We start from the raw sequence: 25,045 nt of genomic DNA on the forward strand, positions 1-25,045 counted from the left end.
AACTCTACATTCCCCTGTGTCTTACCATTCATTTTCACTTTCTTCACAACTACACTTTTAAACCTGACCATTAGGTTTCGACTCCTTCCACTACATGGGTGTGTGGGCCTTGTCATAGTCCATCATGGCTGTGAATGTACTGCCTAACCCAATCACTCAGTCCTCCTCCAAAAACTTTTCTCAGCTGTATGAGATAGCTTAGTTAATTTCAGAGAATTTTCTGCAATAGGTCATTTCCCATTCCCACACTATTATCCCCAGAATCTCAGAAGAACCTAAAAAATGTCCCCTTTTAATTTTGTTTCTACTTGCTGCCAATTGCTGATTTCATGTGAAAATCCATTGAGTCTCCCATGCACGCTGATAACACTGAGCTCTACGTCAGTGCCATTTCCTCTGACCTCTTTTACATTGTTTATTTCAAAAGCAGTATTGGAAGAAATGGCATTTCCTCCATTTGCTGAATCCACTGACATTCTACAAACTACGTTCATGACCTTATTGAGTCAGTCCCCATTCCAGACCACTGCCCAGAGGCTGACCAGCTTCTGAGCCACCTACGTTTGCCTCTCTATGTTGCTCATCTCAACCTTTTGATGCTAAAACCCTTTGGTAGCTCCAAACCCAACCACTTCAATGCTCTGCTGTCTGGAATCCAATTCCTCCCCAACTTCAATCACCCTATAGAATATTAAATCTTTCTCATCCATCAGCACTGTGCTCCTTGAAACAAGTTGTTTTTGTTCCTATCCCTATCTTTAAACTTTTGTCATCTCCCTTTTTCTGTATCATCATAGACCACTACAGCACAGAAACAGGCCTTGCAGCCCATCTAGTTCATGCCAAACTATCTTTCTGCCTCGTCTCATTTGAACTTCGAACATAGAACAGTACAGCATAGGAACAGGCCCTTCTGCCCACAATGTTCTGCCAAACCAGCTAAAAAGTAAATCAAAAACCCCTAAACACAAATCCCTCTTACCTACACGATGTCAATATCCCTCCATGTTTAGATCCATTCTCTAAGTTCATCACCCTTACCCATAATACTCCCAGCATTAAAACATACACACTTCAGACTATCTGACCCATCCTACCTGTTATTTTGTTTTGCCTTTCAATACTTTCTCTAACATCTACCTTCCTGTCCAATCCTTCACTTGATGACCTGGGACTCTGATACCCAGCCTCCTGTAACACTAGTTCAAACCCTCCAGAGTACCATCAGCAAACCTTGTGGCCTGGATATTGGGCCCCCTCCTGTTCACGCGCAACCCATCCCTCTTGTACAGGTCACCCCTTCCTTAGAAAAGGTTCCACTAATCCAAGAAACCCTGTCCTCTGCACCAACTCAGCAGCCACTCATTCATCCATGCTATCATCCCATTCCTACCTGCACTAGCCTGTGGCACCAGGAGAAATCTGGAGATTACTACCTTGCAGGTCCTTCTCTTCATCCTCTTTCCTAACTCTATATATTCACTGTGTAGGACCTCTTCCCCTTTTCTGTCTATGTCATTGGTTCCAATATTCTCTACCATCTCTGGCTGTTCACACTCCCCCCTTGCTGCTGCTGCTGTGATCTGTGGTTCATCCCACTCCCCCCCCCCACCCCCCAGCGGTATCCAAAGGGATATACTTGTTGCTGAGGGGAAGGGCCACAGGGGAACCCAGCACTGACTTCCTAATTCCCTTACCTCTCCTGGTGGTCACCCATCTACTGTCCAAAACCAGTAATCTGGATGTGACCACCTCTTCAAAAGTCTCACCTACAATGCTTTCAGCCTCCCTGAGCACAACTAATTCCAGCTCCAACTCCTTGACCTGGTCAGTCAGGAGCGGAAGTTGGGTGAACTTCCTGGAGATGTAGTAATCAAGGAGACCGTCAGATATCCTGAATCCCCAATCTGACAGGAGGAGCACTCCATCCTGATTACTCCATACTAAAAAAAAGCTTACCTCTTCTTATCTGTGCCTCTGCCTGTTCTCACCAGAGCCTGTTAAGCCAAAGCCTTCCCACTCTCTCACTGGGACACTTCTACAATGGCCGCTCTGCCTGACCCTACCTTCCTTTTACTTGCTGTTGAGATTAGGCCTCTGATGCCAAAGCTTAACGTGCCTGGGCAGTCGGGAAAGACTGGCCTTACCAGAAGCTTCTCTTTTTTACATTGTTTCTTTCTGACCTGTGGTACGTCTCTGACAGTGACACTTACCGACCGTGCCTGAGGCTGAATCCAGACCATAGCTCTCCGTACCCCTTTCATCCAATCCTCTTAAATATCCACATCCACTGGTAGCTCGTTCCACACTCACACCACCTTCTGGGGGGGGATGAAGTCCCCACTCAATTTCCTCATAAAGGTTACAACATTCACCCTCAACTTATGATCTCCAGTTTTAACCTCTCCCAACCTCAGGAAAAAAAACCTAAGAGATAGGATCTGCAAGTATTTAGATAGACAGGGACTTATTAGGGAGAGTCAACACGGCTTTGGTCATGTTTAACAAATCTATTAGAGTTTTTCGAGGAGGTTACCAGGAAAGTGGATGAAGGGAAGGCAGTGGATGTTGTCTACATGGACTTCAGTAAGGCCTTTGACAAGGTCCCACATGGGAGGTTAGTTAGGAAGATTCAGTCACTAGGTATACATGGTGAGGTAGTAAATTGGATTAGACATTGGCTCAGTGGGAGAAGCCAGAGAGTGGTAGTGGAGGATTGCTTCTCTGAGTGGAGGCCTGTGACTAGTGGTGTGCCACAGGGATCAGTGCTGGGTCCATTGTTATTTGTCATCTATATCAATGATGTGGATGATAATGTGGTAAATTGGATCAGCAAATTTGCTGATGATACAAAGATTGGAGGTGTAGTGGACAGTGAGGAAGGTTTTCAAAGCTTGCAGAGGGATCTGGACCAGCTGGAAAAATGGGCTGAAAAATGGCAGATAGAGTTTAATACAGACAAGTGTGAGGTATTGCACTTTGGAAGGAAAAACCAAGGTAGAACATACAAGGTAAATGGTAGGGCACTGAGGAGTGCAGTAGAACAGAGGGATCTAGGAATACAGATACAAAATTCCTTAAAAGTGGCGTCACAGGTAGATAGGGTAGTAAAGAGAGCTTTTGGTACATTGGCCTTTATAAGTCAAAGTATTGAGTATAAGAGTTGAAATGTTTTGGTGAGGTTGTATAAGGCATTGATGAGGCCGAATCTGGAGTATTGTGTGCAGTTTTGGTCACCGAATTACAGGAAGGATATTAATAAGGTTGAAAGAGTGCAGAGAAGGTTTACAAGGATGTTGCCGGGACTTGAGAAACTGAGTTACAGAGAAGTGTTGAATAGGTTAGGACTATATTCCCTGGAGCGAAGAAGAATGAGGGGAGATTTGATAGAGGTATATAAAATTATGATGGGTATAGATAGAATGAATGCAAGCAGGCTTTTCCCACTGAGACTAGCGGAGAAAAAAAACCAGAGGACATGGGTTAAGGGTGAAGGGGGAAAAGTTTAAAGGGAACATTAGGGGGAGCTTCTTCACACAGAGAGTGGTGGGAGTGTGGAATGGGCTGCCAGATGAAGTGGTAAATGCGGGCTCACTTTTAACATTTAAGAAAAACTTGGACAGGTACGTGGATGAGAGGTGTATGGAGAGATATGGGCCAGGTGCAGGTCAGTGGGACTAGGTAGAAAAATGGTTCGGCACAGCCAAGAAGGGCCAAAAGGCCTGTTTCTGTGCTGTAATGTTCTATGGGTCTATTTAGCCTATCTATATACCTCTATGCTCCAATATAATATACCTCTTCTATGCTCCAATATAATTTTGTATATCTACACCCCTCATAATTTTGTATACCTCTATAATTTCCCCCCTTCATTCTCCTTTGCTTCTGGGAATAAAGTCCTAACCTGTTCAACATTTCCTGTGACTCAGATCCTAAAATATCAGCAATTTCCTTGTAAATTTCCTCTGCGCCCTTTCAATCTTCATTAGAATCAGGGAGATATATAACAGAAACAGACCCTTCAGCCCACTGAGTCTGTAGCATAGCTTTTTATCTTCTGCAGATTCTACAACTCACCTGTATATTAGAAGCTATGAATTGGTATTGGTTTATTATTAACACATGTATCAAGACACAGTGAAAAGCTTGTTTTGCATACTGTTTATACAGATCAAATCATTACACAGTGCATTGAGAAAGAATAATGTAAAACAACAACAATGAAGAATGAAGTGTTGAAGCTAATAAAAAAGCACATTGCAGGTAAATGATAAAGTGCAAGATCATAACAAGGTAGATTTGAGGTCAAGACTCCATCTTACCATACAAGAGGCCCATTCAAGATTCTGGTAGAAGTGGGATAGAAACCGTCCTTGAGCTGACCTCATTTCTCCTGACCTCTGTAACATCCTCCAGCTCTGTAGCCTCTAATTCCTTTAATTCTGACCTCTTGTGCATTTAGTTGCCACTGCCTCAATGATTGTGCTGATCGGCTGGCTGGTGTGTTCACCGATATCTTTAACCTCTCGCTTTGGAAGTCTGCTTCCATCTGCTTCAAGCAGGTGTAACACTCCCAGTTAAGGATTTTACTGTGATGCTGTAGGCACTTCATTTCAGCAGTTCTGTAAGAGCAGGCTGTTTTGCTTTCAGCCTGTTTGATTTTGAGCTAAAGATAAGGGACTATATTGTCCAATTTAGGAATGTTGTGTCAGCCAATCAGGATGGTGGAATTGGGAGGTTTTAGATTTGCTGGGTGGAGAGGTTTCTGTGATGTACACTGGTGTGGGTCGAGGTCTTTTTGGCGCGAGCTGGGAGAAGACAGGAGGGAGGATGACTGAGGATGTCATCCCTGTTGCACAAGGTGTTTGGTGCAAATGAACGGCTTCTGGGAGGAAGGACCAATACTCCCGTGGGGGAGCCCGTTTGTTTGAGATGGATTTTGAGTGACATTCGGAAGGTGGTGTTTGTTTCCCTGCAGACCGTTGTGTGAGGTGAAGATAACTTTATAGATGAGCTCCAACTTACGAGGGGTGATTGATAAGTTCATGACCTATGGTAGAAGGAGTCAATTTTAGAAAACCTAGCACATTTATTTTTCAACATAGTCCCCTCCTACATTTACACACACAGTCCAGCAGTCATGGAGCATACGGATCTTGGACCTCCAGAAAGTATCCACGGCAGGGGTGACTGATAAGTTCATGGCCAAAGGTAGAAGGAGATGAGTTATACAGCTTTCATTACATGCACATGTAGTTCCACTCTTTGAGTGATTGTGCAGAAAGTTTGAAGTTAATAACCCATCAGTTAATAACTCATTGGGTGATTGATAAGTTCGTGGCCTAAGGTAGAAGGAGAAGAGTTATTAACTTCAAAGCATCTGCATAATCACTCTTGAACTAGAGGGGATAACTTCACTCCACTCCACTCACACCAAGTCTGAACTGTTCTCACAACCTATGGACTCACTCTCAAGGACCTTTCATCTTATGTTCTCAATATTTATTATTTATTATTATTATTTTGTTTGGTTTCTTTGCGGTTACTGTGACTGCCTACAAGAAAGTGAATCTTAGGGTTGTGTATGGTGACGTATTCAGTATGTACTTTGATAATAAATTTACTTTGAACTTCGAACTTCAATTGTGAGTTCAGCTATCTCAGCCATAAGCCCCGCCATTCCCTTTCAAAACCACTTTTGCTCTTTTTCATTCTTTAAAGTGCTGTTCCTTTTCACTATTTTGCTTTTCTTTTCCTCTCTTCCAAAATATCTTCTTGGTGGCTTGGTGCTGTGGTCTGAAGGTACAAGACACTTCAGATGCTGGAATCAGGAGCAACACATAGGCTGGAGGAAACGGATGTGTCAGGTAACATCTGTGGAAGGAAATGGACATTTAATGTTTCAGTTCAAGACTCTCCAAATAGACAGTTAACTTTTTAGGTTGAGATGGTACGTGCTATATGTGATCATTGGACACTTCAGAGGAGCCTTATGTCCTGAGGAGTCTCTGTCCCACTGTCATTAGTTAAGTCTAAAAGAGTGCTGCTGTCAGGCAAAGCAGAATTTAGCTATGTGGAATTGTGTAGTAACACAGAGAAGGATTTGACTGTCAGTCAAGAGCATGAGAGCAAGTTGCCAGGTCTTACCCAATAACTTGGAGCCTGAAATTTCCATTTATACACTCCCATATGCTGTTGTTTTTCTGTGCAATAGAGTGCCGAGTTCCATTTGGGGTTCCCTGCTGGCGTTTGTTCTTTGCTGATCTTCTGCACAGATTGGAGCCACATGGGTGAAGCAAACAGCATTTGACAACGTGGGGCCACTTGCCCAGGGGTGGAGTGAGGACAAGCATCCCAGATTCTTGTCTGTCTGGGCCTTTTGATGCATGATTATCTGGGAATATGCCAATGTGTACACGTGCATGAACATATGCTTTAAATGCCTCTTTCAAGGAGAAAATATGAGATCAATGGATGAGATCAATAATGTGGACTGTATTTTTAAAAACTGTAGTAAATAATGGATAGCAGTCAGTGTTTCAGACTGCACTTGTCACAGAGCAGATACACATCAATCATTGATCCTCTGGAAAGTGAACCACCCGACAGGAAGCTGAGTTCAGCTTCTTGACTCAGTTACTATTTTCAGCTCAGCTGATGCACTCAGTTTCATGGAGATGGCTGGATTATCGATTTGCTGCAAGTCCCAAGGGCTCTGTTATTAGCCATTGTTAGCACCATTTACTTTCTCTGCACCGTGTCGTATGTTGTAGACCACTCTGCTCTGCAGTTGTGGAGTGAAATCCACATCTCTGTTGCTCCATTCACAGTGTTCAGCATCAGTATTTCTGCTATGAAAAAAGATTGATCATCCTTTTCCAAACCAGCTGGATACACTATTAATATTTCATTTATTTCCACAGATCTGTGTGGAACAGATACCACAATAGCTTGGGGCCAGTTGGTGGCACACTTGTTTCTGAAGAGACAGGTTGTGCATTGAAGATTTGCTGCCAGATTTCAAGTTTACTCTTGATGTAAGCCTACAAACACAGGATATAAACATCACGAAAACGGGCTTTCTGCAGCAGCAGCAGCACAATACGTTACACGATGAAAACAGACATAAGTTAAAATAAACTTAAATTAGCATTAATTATACATAACTTACGTGTGCAAAATAAATGTAATGATTTGCAGATGTAATCGGGGCTGAGATTATAGTACGTAGCGAGGGGAGTACAAGGCAGCTGAGGGCGTGCCAAGGTTCTGAGTGTGATTTAAAATTTACACAGTCTAGTCAGTTGCTGATCTGAGTACTGATCTGCAAAGTTAAGAAATACAGTAGCGGAGCTGCATTTCCCACGTTCCATGTGAGACTGCGTCAAGAGGCTTAGTTGTTGTGTTCCTCAGTGAGAAGGGCTATCCCTGGGAGCCTGGTAACTGCAGTAGGCCCACTGATATTATTTATTTATTTCGAGATACAGTGTGGAACTGGCCCTGCTGGCCCAACGAGCCACACCGCTCAGCAACCCGCCTTTTTAACACCAGCCTAATCACAGGACAACTTACAATGACCAATTAACTTACTAACCAGCCCAGCCTTGGACTATGGGAGGAAACCAGAGCACCTAGAGGAGACCCAGGCAGTCATGGAGAGAGTGTACAAACTTCTTACAGACAGCACTGGAAATGAATTCCAAGCTCTGAACGGTCTAAGCTACAAGTGCATCATGCTAACTGATACGATACCCTGGCGCCCCTGGCTGCTTTGGGCAGAACAGCTTAACCATTGCTCACCAGGCAGAAACCCCGCCACCCTGGGAAATCCAACCTGAAAATGTGTTCGAGGCGTGAATGAAAGGTCTCAACCCCAAATGCCGATGATCTATTTCCCTCCGCAGATTCTGCCTCTGCTGAGTTCCTCCAGCTTCCAGTTTGTTGCTCCAGATTCCAGCATCTGTAGAGCTTCATGTCTCCTACTTTAGTTGTCTCCGGTTCATTTACTTGTCTTTCTAGCTACCTCAGCATTTTCTCCTCGGGTAATTGGAAAATGAGATACAGTGAAAAACTTTTGTTTGCATGCCATCCAGACAGATCGTTTCATACCTAAATACTTCAGCGTAGCAAGAAGGAAAATAAGTAGAAAGCAGAATATAGTATTATATTTTCAGAGAAAATACAGTGCAGGTAGTCAAATTAGTAGGAAGATCACAGTCTAGAAATCGGATTTTCATGAGCACCTATATATCACCAATTCCTACCCTAAGCTCTTAAACTCCCTAAACATCACACCACCCTACTTATTATTCTTCAGCTCCCGACCCCCACACCTCCCGCTCTACAATATGCTTCTTTAAACCTTTCATTTACTCATGTGCTTTGAATCATCTGTCCTGATCATGTTACTTAATGTCAACATTTTTAAAATTTATATAGCCTCAGCATCTGAAGGAAAGAATCAAAGGTGTGTGCAGGGGTATCCAGTGGGGTTATTAACCTACCCGCACCTCTATATTATAAAGCACATGTAGAGTGTCATGCTTACTTAGATGTACGAAATGCCCTTTCAGACGGAGACATGTTTAAGCTAATTCTTCTCCAGAACAACTTCAACATTTTCACTGAGCTTCAACAAACAAGCTCTAATTTTAAGCTTTTAACCCTTTTATACCAGACTCCCTGACCAGAGTAATTATTTTCTTTCTATATATATCTCTTTTTCTGTTTTATCGTCTCACGTTGTCTCTAATGCTGTCCGAGTAGCTTCAAACCAAACACTCTAATTCATATTACAAAGTGTTTTTATGGTCAGTGTAATTAGAAACTTCCAATGAATTTTGCTCATAGGCTGAATTTCCTGAGTGGAGCCATTCTTGTGCGCATAGAATTGTCAGTAAAATGATGGCATGAAATTTCATTGGCAAATTCTTTTATCCTCATAAAACCAGCACTGAAAAATATTCCTGATGTGTTTAATGCCCTGTCCCTTGTAAACAAATGAAATAATACTTAAAATGAAAGCATGGGCTCCCCTCATTTTATACCGGCTATCTTACCTCTCAGTCTAGAAGAAGGATCTGGTCCTGAAACTGTCCATTTCATTGTACTGATGCTGCTTGGCCTGCAGTGTTCCTCCAACAGTGATTTCAGCATTTATAGCTTCCTGTGTCTTCATTAAACGTTGGTCTCGCCAATGACTGCCATATCCTGTGAAAGAGTAATAGTGCCTTCAGTGGCCACTTTATTAGGTACACTTGCTCACTAATATAAATTTCTAATCAGCCAATCATGTGGCAGCAGCTCAATGGATAAAAGCATGCAGACGTGGTCAAGAGGTTCAGATTTTGTTCAGATCAAATATCAGAGTGGCGAAGAAATGTGATTTAAGTGACTTTGACCATGGAATGATTGCTGAAATCAAATGGGGTGGTTTGAGCATCTCAGAAACTGCTGATATTATGGGATATTCATGTGCAGCACTCTTTAAATTTTACAGAGCATGATGCAAAAAACAAAAACAAAAATTGCGTGAGTGGCAGTTCTGTGGGCAAAAATACCTTGTGAATGACAGAGGTCAGAGGATACTGGACATGTTGACAGGAAGGTGACAGTAACTCAAATAACCATGTGTTACAACTGTGGTGTGCAGAACAGCATCGCTGAATACACAACACGTCAAATCCTGGAGTGGATGGGCTACCATGAACATACGCTCAATGGCCACTTTATTAGGAGCAGGAGGTACCTAATGAAGTCACCACTGAGTGTAAGTATGAGCAATAGTAAGACAGTAGCGTGATATTAATACGCAGCAGCCTCTCTGGACTCTGGATTGGGGATTGCCAAACGTTATGTGGATTTTCTAGTGTAGTCTGTTTTGTCATATGCTTTTGTGATATCATTCTGGAGGAACGTTATCTCATTTTTTAACTGCATTTGTGGTTTCTAAATGACAATAATCTGAATCTGAATAATCTTGAACTAAACAGTATAATTATTGAAGATGGATCATTCATGGAGAGCATACAACACAAAGCTGCATAAAGATGGTGATAGGACTGTGAAGAAAGAGCTCCACGTCTTCAAATATAAAGACACTTCTCAACCAATAAAAAACTTTTTGTACTGCAGCCATTGAGAATATTCACTAAGCATAAGCTAAGAGATTTAGTTGATTTTTTTTAACTGATGATGGGTTTTGAGAGTGGTAATTTTTCTTTCTGAGAGTTCAGTGATGATTTTATCTGAGAGTGTGGAAATAGGTTGGGAGGTGGGATTTATTTACAGAGGGAGGTGTTAGAGCATAATTTGCCACAGTGTGTGGTTGACACAGAAACAATGAAACCTATAAAGGGAATTTTGGATGGATCTTCTCACAGCTATGTTTGACAAATGGCTTTCAGTGTTGTAAGATTCTACCCTTCAACAATGTTCAAGTCAGACGATTCCTAAATATAGCTGATGTGTCAGTGACCCCATGCGAGCCCACTGCTGTTTAATGCTGGTACACTAGTATTTCCTGAAACTTCATGCATTTTGCTTCATGATTCCTCATCAATTACTTCCCTATTCTCGTAGCTGAATTCCACAACTCTGTAGCATTTAATTTTGTCAGGCTTTAGTTTCTGCATGAAAGCTCTTGAAATACCAGCTTTTACTCTTAGCACCTGTCATTTCTCCAAGGAACAACACTGATGTGACTCCGAGCTCGTGGGAGCAACATCAGGATTCCTTGGAGAGTTCATTGGATTGACCTAACTTGTCTCAAAGACGTGATTAAATATATTTACTCCAAATGCAGAGAAATCCACTTCAATATTATACTCCGCAGAAGCCTAACATCACACTGCAAGTCAGAAATTCACCCTCCCAGATTTGCTATCACATATTAAACCTGCACTGAGTCTGAAACTATGACGTGCATTACTGACAATTTATCCAAAGTTCAGAAAGAGGTCATTGGCCTGCATTTTCCTAAATTATCACCTGGCTTATTCCTTGCCTCTGGGCCATTCCCTCATGAACAGCTGCGGGATATCGTTGGTCCTATTGGCTGGAAAAGTAGACAATTTAATTTCAATTATTTAGTAGGCTTTGAAATTCCCAGTTTGGCACTTAAGCTGAAAAATAAGCAATTACCTTTTTGCCAGTCTTCTTCCTTGAGGCCAAATATGTCCTTTTAGTTTAATATTAAATTCTTCATCTATTTCTCCTCCTGTTTGATTCCTTATTCTGTAGGACACACCTTGTGTTGCTAGGTAACATGTTCTCCTGCTGCAGTGTGATCTGATCTCAGTTTGCAGACTTGATGCAGATGCCAGTAATTCAAGCCTTCCACCGCATATCAGCCTTGTACCTCAAACTCAACCCTCCATATTAACTACAGCCCTCACATTCAGACCTGCACCCTCCACCTCACTCCAGGTACTCCATAATTCCATAACAGGCAAAGATGTTGATGTTCAAGTGGAATTCTTTGCACATAAAAATTGTTGAAACATACAAAATTATCTCATTGAAAGTCACAAGGTTCACACAGTGTTTATCAGGAGAATTATGGAATGGTCTTTCCTTTGGCTTGGATGTTTAACTAAAGGATTTTTGCTCAGTACTTCATAGTGAGAGAAAGAAACAGAGAGAGAAAATGTGCTTTTGGCATGATTGTCTTCATAGGCTGAGGCATTGAGCGTAAGCGTTGGGACGTCATGTTGCAGCTGTATAAAACACTGGTTAGGATGCATGTGGAGTATTGTGCACTGTTCTGGTTGGCAGACTGCAGGAAGGATGTGACAGCATTAGAAAAGATTCACCAGGATGATTCCTGGATGTTGCTTAGTTACAAGGAGGAATTGGATTGGCTAGATTTGTTCTGACTGCAGAGTAAAAGATTGAATGTCAACTTTATAGAGGTTCATAAATTTATGAGGGGTATAGTTAGGGTAGATAGAGTCTTTTACACTGGGCAGGGGAAACTAAAACTGGAGGGCATATGTTAAGATGAGAGGGAGAAATTTAAAGTAGATCCGATGTGGGGGGAGGGGGTGTCAGGCGGTGGTGATAATCTGGAATAAGACCATAAAATCATACAACAAAGGAGCAGAATTAGGCCATTATGTCTGCTTCTCCATTCCATCATGACTGATTCATTATCCCTCTCAACCCCATTCTCCTGCGTTCTCCCTGTAACCTTTGATGTCCTGACTAATCTAGAACCTGTCAACCTCAGTTTTATATGTACCCAGTGATATGTACTCCATAGCCATTTGTGGCAATGAATTCCACAGATTCATCACCCTCTGTCAAAAGGAATTCCCCCTCATCTTGTGCTAAATGGATATCCCTCTATTCTGAGGCTTGGCCCTCTGGTCCGAGACTCTCCCACCATTGGAAACATCCTCTCCCCATTCATTCTAACTAGGTCTTTCAATAAGTGAAAGGTTTCAATAAGATAACCGCTCTTTTCTTCATCAAGAATCTTCAGGCTCTTGTACTTTCTCCCTAGTGGTAGTGATGAGAGTAGAGCAGGTCTTGGATGGTGAAGATTAATGACACTTCCAATTTGTTCCATTTTTTTCATGTCTGGAAAAGTGCCTGCAACTTCCAGTGAGGGTAGATGTCTGCGATGTCTTGGAAAAGCATCAGCACGGATGTGAAACTGCAAGTGATAAGACATTTGGAAGCTGGCGAGTGTCAGGTTGATGTTGCTGCCTCTTTGAAATTTGCAATGTTCATCAATAATGACCGTGACAGGGAGCAAAGAAACAAGGCAAAGAGAGGTGCTTTCGCCATGATTCCGTTACTGAAATCACGTCCAGAACACCGCTCTTTGCCTTATTGCTTCAGATTGCAGAGGAGGTGGTAGGGGCAGGTACAATTACAATTCCTTAAAGACATTTGGACAGGTTCTTGGATTTGAAAAGAGTAGAGATGTGACGGCCAACTGCAGGACAATGGAGTTGGTCAGCTCTGTTGCATGGATGAAGTGAATCAAAGGGCCCGTTTTGAGCTGTAAAGCTCTAATTCAATGAAGCAAAAATAGTTATAGTACAAAACCGGTCACCAAGGTGGGGAAAGGACATAAGAATGTAAGATACTACAAAATCGGAGCAGGAGGAGGCAAACTAGTCCATCCAACATCTGGCTGTAGACTCAGCTCCATCTGCCTGACATTTACACTAAACCCCTAATTCCCCTACTCTGCAAGAATCCACCTAACTGTGTCTTAAATATATTTAATGCTACCCATTCCCTGATCAGAAAATTTCACATATTCACTACTCTGTCGGAATAGCATTTCCTCATTTCCATCCTAAATCTACTTCCCTGAATCTTAAAGCTATGTTCCCTAGTTCTAACTTCATCTACTAGTGGAAACAACTTTCTTGCCTCAATTTTGTCTATCTTTTTTCATATATTTTTTATGTTACTCTAAGATCTCTCTTTCTTCTGAATTCTAGTGAGTATTGTAGGCTAACCCCTTCATAGAAGCATAGAAAACCAACAGCACAATACAGGCCCTTCAGCCCACAAAGTTGCGCCGAACATGTCCTTACCTGAGAAATTACCTAGGGTTACCCATAGCCCTCTATCTTCTGAACTCCATGTACCTGTCCAGGAGTCTCTTAAAAGACCCTATCTTATCCGCCTCCACCACTGTTGCCAGCAGCCCATTCCACACATTCACCACTCTCTGAGTAAAAAACTTACCCCTGACATCTCCTCTGTACCTACTCCCCAGCACCTTAAAACTGTGTCCTCTTGTGGCAACCATTTCAGCCCTGGGGAAAAAGTCTCTGACAATCCACATGATCAATGCCTCTCATCATTTTATATAACTCTATCAGGTCACCTCTCATTCTCTGTCGCTCCAAGGAGAAAAGGCCGAGTTCACTCAACCTATTCTCATAAGGCACGCTCCCCAAACCAGTCATCTCCAGAATCAACCTGATTAACCTCCTCTGTGCCACCTCCAAAGCCAGTATGTCTTTCCTTTAGCAAAGTCAGTTCAGTACTTCCCTTTATGAAGAAAGGAAAACAGATCAGTGTTGAGTGGAATGAGCAAATATGTGAAAACACAGGCTTTACTGAATGACAATGCTGCAGATTTAAAGGCCTATGCTCTCTCTCCTGCATCAACATAGAACCACAGCATGGTACAGGCACTTTGGCCCACGATGTGTGCCAACCTTTTAACCCACTCCAAGATCAACTTAATCCTTCATGTTTCTTTCATCAATGTGCCTATCTAAGAGTCTCTGAAATGCCATTAATGTATCTGTCTGTGACACCACCTACCACGCTCTGACATACCCCCTGTACTTTTCCCCAGTCACCTCAACATCATGCCCTTTAACATTAGCCATTGCTGCCTAGAGAAAAAGGCACTGGTTTACACTCTGTCTATCCATCTTATCATTTTATGCACCTTTATCAAGTCACCTCTCATTCTCTTTTGCACTGAAGAGAAAAGCCCCAGCTCATCCAACCTGTCCTCATAAGACATGCTCTCTAATCCAGGCAATGTCCTTGTAAATCTCCTCTGCCTCCTCTCTAAAGCTGGACTTAATACTGGATAAAGGCTAATCTCAATTCCTAAAAAAAAATACAACCAATCACTGGTTTCGTGAATACATTAAAATTGCGCTGTGGTTACTTGGAATACACCATAAACAATTAGATACACATGTAGGATAACCTTGTACTAAGGGTGAAATGCAACTACAACAGACCTTTGTAAAAATTGAAATTAACAATTAAGTTGCACACAAGTGCAAGCTTGTGTGAAAAAAAAACGCCAGTACCATTGTTGAATGTGTGAAGATAAAAGGAAACAAAATATAGTAAAAACTTGGAAAGCCCCTATTGTCATTGGAAAGAAGATGTGACATAATGTAAAATAGGCTGTAAGTTTACTATCGAGCAGTTGTATTATAACCCAAAACCAATTTGTCCTCGTTATTATGATACACTTCAGTGAAAAATGAGATAGAAGTATAGGCTCAATTAAACAGTGTGGCAGTTAGCTGCCTGAATAATGTCTATGGACAGAAAACTCACTGTTATAATTTGCAATGCCATCCCTGTGCTGGAGTTACTACATTGCTATAGTTATCGACGTCTGAGCTAAAACATTTGTGCCAGTCCTTCCTCTGATGGTATAGGAGAAAAGGCAAATTACATATCTGTCTGGTATAGCCAATTTGATAATATTCCCACGTTAACCCATTTGTACTGTCTTTCCATGGGCAAGGTATTGTATTAGTATTGGTTTATTGTTCTCACATGTACTAAAATACAGTGAAAATCTTGTCTTGTATATTGTACACTGACCTTACAGATCAAATCGTTACACTGTACATTAAGTGTGAATAAGGGAAAACAAGAGCAATGCTGAATAAAATGTAAAAACTAGTGAAAAAGTGCAGTGCAGGTAAATGATGAAGTGCAAGGTCATAATGAGGTAGACAGTGGGGTCAGGAACCCATCTTGTCACACTAAATGACACAGATTGAAGATGAGAAGGGAACATTTTAAAGGAATATGGTATGGTCATAGAGCCAAAGTGCACTACCGTACAGAAGAAGGCCCTTGAGCCAAACTGTGTGGTCACTGAGCCACACCTGGACCATAACCCTCCATACCCCTCCCAAACATAAACTTATCCAATTTTCTCTTAATGGTTGCAAATGAACCACATCCACCACTTCGGCTGGCAGCTTGTCCCACCCTCTGAGAGTAGTCCCTGCTCAGGTCCCCCTTAACTTATCACCACCAGTTCTAATCATATCAAACATCAGTGGAAAAAGCCAGCTTGTATTAACTCTATACCACACAAAAGTATATGTGTGTGTATATATATAAAATCTTCCCTCATTCTCCTACTCTCCAGGGAATAAGGTCCTAACCTATTCAATCTTAGGTCTACAAGTCCCAGCAACATCATTGTAAATTTTCTCTGTACTCTTTCAATCTTATTGATAGCTGTTCTGTAGGTCGGTGACCGGAACTGCACACAATTCTCCAAATTTGGTGTCACCAATGTCTTATACAACTTCAACATAACCTCCCTACTGCGGTACTCAATACTTTGATTTATGAAGGCAAATGTGCCAAAAGCTCTCTTATGACCCTATCCACTTGTGACATTATTTATGGGTAGGTTGTTCACTGAGAAGATGGTGGCTATGTGGAATGATCAGAGTAGATGGTAGAGACGGATATAATTATAATGTTTAAAAGGTATTCAGAGAGAAAGGCATATAATGGGATACATATTGCATCACAATCAGTATAGATAAGGTGGGTATAAAGGCCCAGTTTTTGTGTTTTATGATCTTTAGTTCATATATCCACAAACTCAAGTCAAGTCGTCACTTTTATTGTCATTTCGACCATAACTGCTGGTACAGTGCATAGTAAACATGAGACAACGTTTTTCAGGACCATGGTGCTACATGACACAGTACAAAAACTAGACTGAACTACGTAAAAAAAAACACAGAAAAAAAACTACACAAGACTACAGACCTGCAGACATAGACAACTCACCCACAGACAATGAATTAACAATATACTGAAGGTCAACCATAGTTATGCAATTAAAAAATACTAACTGCAGATCACAGTGACCAAAATCCCAGGCTGTAACATTATAATACATGTGAAAAAGGTAATCCTGCTTGTCAGACTGATGTATCTTTTATTAAGGGAAGAGAAGAAAGCGGATGGACATTCTTTTCCTGGTTATCACATGATCAATGTATTGTTTATCACCCACAGGAAACAAATGAACAGAAAATAAAATTCAAGAACTCTGACATAATTGTGAGGTGTGGAGCAAAATTAAACAATGCAAAATTTATTTCATTTTTATTTATATTTTTTTTATCATGACTCTGGTCCTGACAAGCTGTTTATATTGAATGATACACAGTATCTCTCTTTGCCTTTAAGATAAAAGCAGTAAGTGCTGAAAGCACTCAGTAAATCAGTCTGCTTTTCAGATCAATAATCTTACTAGATTATTGACATGAAACATTAGCTCTGTTCATCTCTCCACTGATTATTTCAGTGTTTCTAACATTTCTTATTTACATTTCTCATTTATACCAGTCATGATAATTATTTTTTCTTTAAGAAGTTGGCAGAACATGATTTCCAATTTCCTGTTTGAGGTGGATTGAATTACTCTTATTGTGTCAGGATTCATATATATGCACTTTGAAAGGATCTGTTAACAATTAGATATGAATCTTTAGGTAAGTTTTGTCAGCAGCTTGCAGTGGCCCAGTCCGTCACAGGAGAAACCCTGCATTAACCATATCCACACGGAGCACTATCACAGAACAGCAGCATCCATTATCAAGGACCCCCGTCAGCTAGGCCATTCTCTCTACTTGCTGCTTCCATCAAAAGAAGGTACAGGAGCCTCAGGACTCACACCACCAGGTTCAGGAACAGTTATTACTCCTCAACTATTAGGTTCTTGAACCGGGGAGGGATAACTTCACTCAACTTCACTTATCCCATCATTGAACTGTTCCCACAACCTATGGACTCACTTTCAAGTCTCAGGTTCTCAATCTTTATTGTTTGCTTGTTTATTTATCTATTTATTTGTTTATCGTTAATTATTTTCTCATTTGTATTTGCATGGTTTGTTGTCTTTTGCATATTGGTTGTTTGCCTGCACCTGTTGGGTGTGGTCTTTCACTCATTCTATTATCATTCTTGGATTTACTGAGTATGCCTGCAAGAAAATGAATTTCAGAGTTGTATGTGGTGACATACAGGATATGTACTTTGATAATAAATTTACTTTGAGCTTTAGGTAGGAAATTAACAGCATCCATGCGTTTACTCTGTCTTTGTGACTGCATTTGTGCAACTGCAGGTGTTCATTGGCTTGGAAACCTGGATTTATCTTTGCCCAGCTATTAAGTATAAATTTCATCATATGGACTAGAAATATTTCTTCCTAATGTTTATGGAAAGTAAAATATACCATTTTGTTCTGATCTACTTTTTCCCTCCCAGAAATATTCACTCACGTTCCAATGCTGTATTCAAGTCTGCATTCAGATCTCCTGTGAGACCCCGGCTGTACATCATTGTAATTTATGCTCCTGTACAATGTATTTTCAGAGAAGTGCTTCTATGATACATCCTATAAACTATGTCACTGGAGGTGGAGATGTTCTATTTTTAAATGACCTTCATTAGTATACCAAAAAATTTACTCAGTATTGTCTGGCTGCTCGGTAACACTGTCGGGAGAATTCTTCAAATACATAATCAGGAACCCTGAGCCTGAATTTATTTTCAGTTCAATTAAAGATTCCCTTGCTTCACCAGACCAAGGCTGCAGTGTGCATAATCCCACAGGATTTTCTGCAACAAATTGCCTAAGATTCCTCAACATTATTTCCTAAATTTGTGATCTCTACAGCCTGAGATGACCAGGGCAGCAGGCACAGCAGAATTCTTCACCTCTACACGCCAAAGTATCAAATAATCTACGACCTCCTTTCATTGTGAAATTCTACTTTGTCAGGACAGGACTGAGTCGCGATGAAGTGTCTCAGCCCAAAATAGCAGCTGTTTATTTATTTCCATAGATGCTGCCTATTCTGCTGAGTTCCTCCACCATTTTGTGTGTCTTGCACAGGACTGAGATGAAGTTTTCAAGGCATGATGAGCCAATACTAAAAGGTGTGACTGCCTCTTTGGAGAGCTGACTCTCTTTCATACACCTTCAATTATGTTTTAACAGTCTTATAGGAATTGCCATGTGTACTGAGATACAGTGAAAAACTTAGTTTTGAAAGCCATACATAACATTGCAAAGCTAAGTATATTGATGTATAAGCAGAGGAAAGTAATAACAGAATGCAGAATGTAGTGTCACACTTACAGAGAAAGTGCTTTGTAGGTAGACAATAAGCTGCAAGGGTCATGATGAGGTTAATTTGGCCAATCAAATCTGCTCCACCGTTTCATCATGGATTACCCCTCTCAACCCCATTTTCCTACCATCTCCCCATGACCTTTGATGCCCTAACTAATCCATTGCTTATCAACCTTTGCTTTAAATATACCCAATGACTTGACTTCCACCGCTGCCTGTGGCAATGAATTCCATAGATTCACCACCCTCTGGCCAAAGAAATTACTCCTCATCTCTATTCTAAAGGGATGTCCCTGTATTCTGAGGCAGTGCACTCTGGTTCTAGACTCCCTCACTATAGGAAACATCCTCACCATGTCCACTCTTTTTGGGGCTTTCAGTATTCTATAGGTTTCAATGAGATCCCCTCTCATTCTTCTAAACTCCAGTGAGGACAGGCCTAGAGCCATCAAACTCTCCTCAAACAATTCTCATACATGAAGTCCATTGAAGAGTCGTATAACAGTAGAGTAGAAACTGTCTTTCAGCCTAGCAGTGTGTGTTTTCAAGCTTTTGTATCTTTTGCCTGATGGAAGTTTGGAGCATAGCCAATGTTGTTCCATTGTTTAAAAAGAAGAATCTAAACATAAACCAGGAAATTGCATGCTGGTGAGTCTGATATTAGTTGTGGGAAAGTTATTGGAAGGAATTCTGAGGAACTGGATATATTAGTATTTGGATAGACAGGGACTGATTAAGAATAGTCAGCATGGCTTCAGGCATGGTAGATCATGTCTAACCAATCTTACAGAGTTTTTTGAGAACGTTACCAGGGATGTGGATGAAGGTAGGGCAGTGGATGTTGTCTACATGGACATTAGTAAGGCATTTGACAACATCCTGTATGGGAGGCTGGTCAGAATTAGGAAGTAAATTGGATTAGACATTGGCCTTATGGGAGAAACCAGGGAGTGGTAGTAAAGGGTTGCCTCCCTGACTGAATCCTGTGATAAGTGGTGGGCCACAGGGATTGGTTGTTTGTCATCTATATCAATAAATCAACAAATTTGTGGATGACACCAAGACTGGTGTAGTGGACAGGGAGGAAGGCTATCATAACTTGCAGAGAGATCTGCATCAACTGGAAAAATGGGCTGAAAAATGGCAGATGGAACTTAATGCAGACAAGTTTGAAGTTTTGCACTTTTGTAGGACCAACCAGGGTAGGTCTTACACAGTGAACGGTAGGGCACTAAAGACTAAACAGACGGATTTGGGAATACAGGTCCATAATTCATTGAAAGTGGCATCACTTGAGGTGGATATAGTTGTAAAGAAAGCTTTAGGCACATTGGCCTTCATAAATTAATGCATTGAGTACATGAGATGATGTGTTATGATGTTTTATAAGACGTTAGTGAGGCCTAATTTGTAGTATTGCGTGCAGTTTTGGTCACCTAAAAAAGGTTGAAAGAGGACTGAGAAAATTTACAAGGATGTTGCCAGGTCTAGACAACATGAGATGTAAGCAAGGATTAAATAGGTTAGGACAGTATAATTTAGAACGTAGAAGATTGAGAGATCTCCAACTATTCAGTTCTTGAACCATCATGCACAGTCCTAATCACTACCTCAGTACAGCAACACATTTTATCATATACACAAGCACTGTATTTTCTAGATTCTTCTACAGAAGGAAGTTAAGTATGCTTTCCACATCCACCCTAATAAATTCCCTCAGGATCTCTAAGAAAGGATGCTAAGGCCTGCTTCTTCCACAAGACCATCTTCATTGCTTGCCTGCACTGCACTTTGTCTGTAACTCTAACACTATATTCTGCATCACACACAAAAGGCTGGAGGAGCTCAGCAGGCCAGGCAGCATCTGTGGAAAAGAGTAAACAGTCAATGTTTCAGACCAAGACCCTTCATCAGGACGGAGAAAATAAGATGAGGAGTTAGAATAAGAAAGTGGGGGAGTGGGGTAAGGACCACGGGGTAATAGGTGAAATTGGAAGTGGTGGTGGGGTGAAGTTTAAGAGCTGGTATGTTGATTGGTGAAAGAGATACAGGTCTGGAGAAGAGATAATCTGATAGGAGATGACAGAAGGCCATGGGAGAAAGTAAAGAGGGAGGAGCACCAGAGAGAGGTGATAAGGTGAAAGAGGGAAATGGGAATGGGGAATGGAGAAGGGGGGCATTACCGGAAGTTTGAGAGATCAATGCTCATGCTATCAGGTTGGAGGCTATCCAGACGGAATATAAGGTGTTGTTCCTCCACTGAGTGTGGCCTCATCGTGACAGTAAAGGAGGCCATGGACTGACATGTCAGAATGGGAATAGAAAGTGGAGTTAAAATGCATGGCTACTGGAGATCCTGCTTTTTCTGGCAAATGGAGTGTAGGTGCTCCCAGATCTATGTTGGATCTCACTGATATACACGAGGCCACACCAGGAGCACTGGATACAGTAGATGATCCCAACAGACTCACAGATGACGTGTTGCCTCACCTGAAACGACTGTTTGGGGCCCTGGATGGTAGTGAGGGAGGAGGTGTAGGGGGCAGATGTAGCACTTGTTTCACTTGGGAGGATAATGCCAGAAGGAAGATCAGTGGGAAGAACAGATAAGAGTGTGAGGGAGTGATCCCTGTGGAAAGCAGAAAGTGGGGGGGGGGGGGGGGGGGTAGTGGAAGGAAAGATATGCCTGGTGGTGGGATCCTGCTGGAAATGTGAAAGTTTCGGAGAATTATATGCTGAGAGCAGAGGCTGGTGTGGTGGTAGGTGAGGACAAGAGGAACCCTATCCCTGGTGGGGTGGTAGGAGGGCAGACGTGCACGATGTGGAAGAGATGCGGGTGAGGGCAGCATTGATGGTGGAGGAAGGGAAGCCCCTTTCTTTGAAGAAGAGTGCTGCCAGAAGAAGCGGGATCTCCCAATGGCCACCCATTTTAATTCCACTTCCCATTCCCTATTCCGTCATGTCAGTCTATGGCCTCCTCTACTGCCGTGATGAGGCCACGATCAGTTTGGAGGGACAACACCTTATATTCTGTCTGGGTAGCCTCCAGTCTGATTCCCCCTTCTCCAGCACTGTATCAACATCCCAGCTCTTAACTTCATCCGTCCCCCCCTCCCAGTTTCACCTATCACCTTCTTCCTCCCCTCCCTCAACTTTCTTACTCTGACTCCTCATTATTTTCCAGTCCTGATGAAGGGTCTCGAACCAAAATGTCAACTGTATTCTTTTTTCATAGATGCTGCCTGGCCAGCTGATTTCCTCCAGTGTTCTGTGTGTGTTGCTTGTGTAATGCCCTGGTTCACATTTTCACTCTTTTGCTGTAGGTGTTTTATTTAGCAGCTCTGTAAGAGCAGTCTCTTCTGTTTTCAGCCTGTTTGGGTAATTGTTGAAGCTAAGTGATGATGTGGAATGTGTGCCATCCAATTAGCAGGAGGTTTTCTTGGTGACGGACAGTAAGGTTGGTCTTGGGCTTTAGTTCAAGAGGAGATGAAGAGAGAAGACACTGGGGAGAACTGGTTGTAGCATACGATCTGGTGGGAGACCCGTTTGTTTGAGGTGGATTGTGAGCGATGTTCAGAAGGTGGTGTGTGCTTTCACGTTGACCGAGGGCCCAGCTGTTGAGCGACAGTGAAGTTCAAGATGAGCTCCAGCTTGTGCACATTTGACTGTTCAATTAGAATGGGCCCTTTTCTTTTAGTTATTCGTTACTAACCCTTTAGTTAACATTCATAAGTATAATTCCTTTAATTGTATTCAGTATATTGTCTGTTATTTTGTAGCATTAATTTGTAACAGGGTAGCAAATGACACACTATCCATTGGGGCTTGGGGTGGGATCACACGTGCCTCAATCTCACGGGTTTGGCAGGGCCAGAGGTTGTCTTCCCTAGACTTACACAGCCAAGGAAGCCAGGGTGTTTCTCTTGGATTTCCAGCAACTGTAGATCTTCCCTTGTTTGTGATTGGACTGTATTCTGCATTATGTTATTATTTTTCCTTTTGTAATATCCCAGTCTACTCACTATGGAGTGAGTATTTGGATGGCATGCAAGCGAAACTTCACTGTATCTTCATATCAATATTAGGGTATAACCAGTGTCCAACCCAACATTTATCTCTATTGGCAATGGAGCAAAGTATTCCAGTATCTCCCATATAAATGAAGTGGCCATTGAGCATATGATTGTGGTTTTCTGCTGCTGTAGTCTATCCACTTCAAGATTTGACGTGTTGTGTGTTCAGAGGGTGCTCTTCTGCACACCACTGTTGTAATGCATGGTTTCCTGAGTTACCGTCCCTTTCAGCCAGGTTTAACCCATCTGGCCATTCTCCTCTGACCCCTCTCATTAACAAGACATTTTTGCCCCAACACAACTGGATGTATAATTTTTGTTTCTTGCATCATTTTCTATAAACTCTAGAGACTCGTGTGTGAAAATTCCCAGAGATCATCAGTTTCTGAGATACTCAAACCTCCCCATCTGACAGCAACAATCATTCCACAGTCATAGTCACTTAAATCATATTTCTTCCACATTCTGATGTTTGGTCTGAATAACAACTGAGCCTCTTGACTATGTATGCATGCTTCAATGCATTGAGTTGTTGCCACATGATTGGCTGATTAGATATTTGCATTAAAGTACAGGTGTATCTAATAAAGTGGCTGCTGAGCGTAAATTACCAAGTTGCGAGCATACATTGCTCTGAGCCAAATGTTTGTGGATTTAAATCTATCTCCAGAGATATGAAGGCAAAATTTCAAAGAGCCTCTGTAGTGTGGGAATGCTTCATCATCAGTGGTACAGCCTTTATTACATGGTACCTTTTGGACGTTAAAGATGAACTCTTGATTATACAATCTACATTGTCCTGGCCCGAGCACCTCGTTATCTACCTGCACTGCAATTTTCTGCAAATGTAACTGTAATACTATATTCTGCATTTTAATGTTTTCCCCTGTACTATGTCAAAGTACTTATAGAACACAGAACATAGAAATCTACAGCACATTACCGGTCCTTTGGCCCACAATGTTGTGCCGTCCATGTAATCTACTCTAGAGACTACCTAGAATTTCCCTAGCTCATAGCCCTCTACTTTTCTAAGCTCCAGTGAATTCCACACACCCACCACTCTCTCTGTGAAAAACTTACCCCTGCCATCCCCTTGGTAACTATTTCCAAGCACCTTAAAACTATGCTCCTCGTGTTAGCCATTTCAGCCCTGGGAAAAAGCCTGTGGATATCCACACGATCAATGCCTTACACATCTCTATCAGGTCACCTCTCATCCTTTGTTGCTCCAAGGAGAAAAGGCCAAGTTCACTCAACCTATTCTCAAAAGGTACACCCTCCAATCCAGGCGACATCCTAGTAAATCTCTTCTGCACTCTCTCCTTAGTACCTATATCCTCCTGTAGAGAGGTGACCAGACCTGAACACAGTACTTCAAGTGGGGTCTGACCAAGGTCTTATACAGCTGTAACATTACCACACGGCTCTTGAACTCAATCCCATGGTTGATGAATGCCAACATGCCATATGCCTTCATAACAACACTGTCAACCTGTACAGCAGCTTTGAGTGTCCTATGGACACAGACCCCAAGATCTCTCAGATCCTCCACGCTGCCAAGAGTCCTTCCATTAATATTATATTCTATCTTCAAATTTGACCCACCAAAGTGAACCACTTCACACCTATCTGGGTTGAAATCCATCTGCCATTTCTCTGCATCCTATCAATGTCCCATTGTAACCTTTGACAACCCTCCAGACTATCCACAACACCCCAACTTTTGTGTCATCAGCAAATGTATTAACCCACTTTCTACATCTTCATCCAAATGTTTTGAGTTGCTCCATATGGATGCTTTTCTGTATGTTTCTCACTGTGTCTCAGTGCATGTTAAATGAATAAACCAATACCAATATCTATTTCATTTTTAGATTAGGTGTATTATCCTCAGACTCTTGACCAAAATTTATACAAGAACCAGCATCACACAAAAAACACTGATTGATCATGATAATGCTGTTCTTTGTGCAAGCTTCCTGTATGTAAACTGGCTGATGTATCCCCTGTTCTGTAATTTTAACTCAATAAATCACAAGTATTTGCTAGCTGTAAAGTG

The 25,045-nt window shown here is 41.7% G+C and overlaps 1 long non-coding RNA gene across 2 annotated transcripts in view; it reads right to left on the reverse strand.

Annotated features, from left to right (window-relative positions):
- LOC140732080 (uncharacterized) overlaps nt 1-25,045 on the reverse strand; it is a 49,331-nt gene that overhangs the window by 21,156 nt on the left and 3,130 nt on the right. Inside the window, exons 2-3 of one of the 2 annotated variants that reach the window (XR_012099982.1) lie at nt 9,060-9,210; nt 5,473-5,874 (exon numbers count right to left, since the gene is read on the reverse strand). This is a non-coding gene — a long non-coding RNA (uncharacterized lncRNA). Of the gene's footprint in view, nt 1-5,472; nt 5,875-9,059; nt 9,211-25,045 lie in introns of those variants that run through there. The other variant, XR_012099986.1, reaches the window with a different exon arrangement.

Source organism: Hemitrygon akajei, chromosome 1, assembly GCF_048418815.1.
Source record: "Hemitrygon akajei chromosome 1, sHemAka1.3, whole genome shotgun sequence".
Classification (NCBI taxonomy): domain Eukaryota; kingdom Metazoa; phylum Chordata; class Chondrichthyes; order Myliobatiformes; family Dasyatidae; genus Hemitrygon; species Hemitrygon akajei.